Here is a 4333-nt window from a genome sequence, read left to right as displayed (position 1 = left end):
TTTTCTATGTTTAGTTTTATTGGTTTTATCATTCTTTTTTTCAAATTCATTTAAATTGCCTTACTGAAATTCAGTCGCCCTGTCCCTCAATTGTTCGTGGATGATGTGTCTCCTGGGCAGCTCACAGTAAGGGTCTAGTCTGGGCGGGTCCTCGTCGTCTTTTGGTCAAAAGGGAATTTCCCTCACGCTTCATAAAGCGCCAGCTGTTTTCCTCCCAGACCCTCACTGGAAAGCGCTGCAGGCAGAATCAATCATCCTTTTTGTGATGCAAAATTGTCGTGGAAATTACCCAGGCAGTTCCATTACTTCTCTTATATACTGCTTACACAGACAAGTTATATTTGCATGATTCAGCTTATTCATTATCCCTAATTAATTCATCATTAATGTTTGGTTCATGCATGTGACCGACCAATACCTCATGAGGCTTCTTCTCTCCAAGCTGAGACCTTGCAACTGATATATCCCTTTCGTTCTCAAAACAAGGTTCTGAGCGTACTGTCAAATTGCAGATATTGATAGTGAGGATTCCTCCAAGGCACGATCAATCAGTCACTTGCATGAAACCAGTCCAATTGGTTATTAGAAAAGCACAAACATAAACGTTCCCATCACAATGCAATATATTAATGAAGTATCATGCAACATGCAGTATAAATGTCTACAGTGGGAGTACCCATGGGAGCGTGTGCATAATCTAAAGACTGCATGGTATAGAATTATGAAAGCCGTAGAGGTTTATTCTCTGAAGACATTTAACATACAGAAACTGTAGGTGAGCAAATAGAATTTCAGAATACTGCAATGATCACTAAATTGATGAGGTGATCCAAACCAAAGAGATGGATACAGTTTGTACAGTATAGAGTAAACATACAGTACCAGTCAAAAGTTTGGACACACCTACTCATTCAAGGGTTTTTCTTTATTTTTACAATTTTCTACATTGCAGAATAATAGTGAAGACATCAAAACTATGAAATAACACATATGGAATCATGTAGTAACCAAAAAACTGTTCAACAAATCAAAATGTATTTTATATTTGACATTTTTTTTATAGTAACCACCATCCTTTGCCTTGATGCCAGCTTTGCACACTCTTGATGTTGTCAGTGAACTTTACTATACAGCAATTACAGTATTTAATGTCATTTCAGATAATCATGGAGTTGGATGCAAGTCCCATCTTCCAGGAAGACATATTCATAGATGAGGCTGGATTCAATTGAGCAAAGACGAGGAGGAGAGGAAGGAGCATCATTGGTCAACGGGCCATCATTGAGGTACCTGGCCAGCTTGGGGGAAATGTCACCAGATACACAGCTGTGAGCCACAATGGGGTCCTCCACCACCATGCCACCCTTGGACCATACAACACTGGCCATCTCCTTATTTCCTGAACAACTTGGATGACAATCTTTTTCAGTCAGAGCAGAGGGCCAGGTGATCCTGAGCAGCAAATGTATGTTCTAATTTGGGACAACATGAGTTTTATCGGGATATCAGGTCCGCAACTAGTTCCATGTAGAACTACCACACCGGCGGTCACGAGTCATGAAAACAGTCAAATTCCCTGTGACCGTTTAGTCACGGAAATTAGGCTTTTTCAAGCTATGATGCTGCTGATGCTCATTAGTAGCCTACCAAACTTGCTAACTGCCTGGTACTCAGCACTCTATTGTCCCTCTAATCACTCTGACGTCAATGCAAATATAATCGAACATCTAATTAAACACCTCATGAGAGCCCATGAGCTCATGTTGTGCAATATTTGTATTGGCTATGGAATTGCGTGAGAAAACAGAGTGATGGCTTCTATTAAAAAGAGGAGGGTCCCATCAGCTTTCTTTATGCTCGACCTACTATATTAATATCTCATCTTTCCTAATATTAAGCACATGCTTGTCTTTACAACAGGAGTGTAGCCTACCTGGCTGGCATGAAAATGAACCATGGGAAAACCATCCTCCATTTGCTATTTAAGTGCAATGATTACATCTATTTCTTTCCCCCTGCCCACGTTATGAGACATGCGCATGATAATGGTCCATTCTAAATCAAAACAAATTTCAAACTTTTTATTTAGTTCATCTAAAGATTAAATCAATAATAGACTGATGGGTAGCCTATCACTTGTGAATTATATATTAAAAACTTCTTACGGCTGAAATCCCGCTAACGGGATTGATATGACAACAGCCAGTGGAAGTGCAGGGCGCCAAATTCAAACAACAGAAATCTCATAATTAAAATTCCTCAAACATACAAGTATTTTACAGAATTTTAAAGATAAACTTGTTGTTAATCCCACCACAGTGTCCGATTTCAAAAAGGCTTTACGACGAAAGCACACCAAACGATTATGTTAGTAACTAGTCACAGAAAAACACAGCCATTTTTCCAGCCAAAGAGAGGAGTCACAAAAAGCAGAAAGTGATAAAATGAATCACTAACCTTTGATGATCTTCATCAGATGACACTCATAGGACTTCATGTTACACAATACATGTATGTTTTGTTCGATAAAGTTCATATTTATATCCAAAAATCTCAGTTTACATTGGCTCGTTATGGTCAGTAATGTTTTGCTTCCAAAACATCCGGTGATTTTGCAGAGAGCCACATCAATTTACAGAACTACTCATCATAAATGTTGATGAAAATACAAGTGTTATACATGGAATTATAGATCCACTTCTCCTTAATGCAACCTCTGTGTCAGATTTTTAAAAGAACTTTACGGAAAAAGCACACCATGCAATAATCTGAGTACGGACACAAAAACAAGCCATACAGGTACCCGCCATGTTGTGGAGTCAACAGAAGTCAGAAATGGCATTATAAATATTCACTTACCTTTGATGATCTTCATCAGAATGCACTCCCAGGAATCCCAGTTCCACAATAAATGTTTGTTTTGTTTGATAAAGTCCATAATTTATGTCCAAATACTTCCTTTTTGTTCGCCCGTTTAGGTCACAAATCCAAATTCATGAGGCGCAGACGAAAAGTCAAAAAGTTCCATTACAGTTCGTAGAAACATGTCAAACAATGTATAGAATCAATCTTTAGGATGTTTTTAACATAAATCTTCAATAATGTTTCAACCTGAGAATTCCTTTGTCTTTAGAAATGCAATGGAAGACTGAGACTGAGCTCATGGCACTCTGCCAGACCTCTGGTTGAAACAGCTCTTATTCTCTCCTCCTTCACAGTAGAAACCTCAAACAATGTTCTAAAGACTGTTGACATCTAGTGGAAGCCCTAGGAAGTGCAATCGGACCAAATGTACACTGCATCCTGGATAGGCAAAGAGTTGAAAAACTACAAACCTCAGATTTCCCACTTGGATTTTTTTCTCAGGTTTTTGCCTGCCATATGATTTCTGTTATACTCACAGACATCATTCAAACAGTTTTAGAAACTTCAGAGTGTTTTCTATCCAGATCTACTAATAAGATGCATATCTTCTTCTGGGACTGAGTAGCAGGCAGTTTACTCTGTGCACCTTATTCATCCAAGCTACTCAATACTGCCCCCCAGCCGTAAGAAGTTAATTAACACTTGTGAATGATGCCCAGTGTATAGCAAAAAACAATGCATAGCTTTTTTCCCAACTTTTTCAATTCATAGTCCCACACCTCATGTTTCTTAGCCCGTAGGCCTACATGTTTTGATAAGTTTTGTATCATAACTAAAGTGGCCAAATAACATCTTAAAATTAAGCACATTAACCTGTCTAGGATGAGGGTGCCGCTAGCGGCACTCCCCCCCCCCCCCCCACTGAAAAGGCAGAGCCGCGAAATTCAAAAAAAATATTTTTTTAAAATATTTAACTTTCACACATTAAAGTCCAATACAGCTAATGAAAGACACAGATCTTGTGAATCCAGCCAACATGTCCGATTTTTAAAATGTTTTACAGGGAAGACACAATATGTAAAGATGTACATCTATTACCTAAAAACACATTAGCATAATCCACCATCTTTTATTTGTCCACCAACACCAGTAGCTATCACCAATTCGGCTAAACTAAGATATTTATAGCCCCTAACCAAGAAAAAAACTCATCAGATGACAGTCTGATAACATATTTATGGTATGGGATAGGTTTTGTTAGAAAAATGTGCATATTTCAGGTAGATGGCATAGGTTACAATTGCACCCACCGTCACAAATGGACTAGAATAATTACATAGAGCAACGTGTTTACCTACTTACTAATCATCAAACATTTCGTAAAAATACACAGCATACACTAATCGAAAGACACAGATCCTGTGAATACAGACAATATTTCAGATTTTCTAAGTGTCTTACAGCGAAA

Source organism: Salvelinus fontinalis, chromosome 31 (assembly GCF_029448725.1).
Source record: "Salvelinus fontinalis isolate EN_2023a chromosome 31, ASM2944872v1, whole genome shotgun sequence".
Classification (NCBI taxonomy): domain Eukaryota; kingdom Metazoa; phylum Chordata; class Actinopteri; order Salmoniformes; family Salmonidae; genus Salvelinus; species Salvelinus fontinalis.
Note: the sequence above shows the minus strand (reverse complement) of the source record.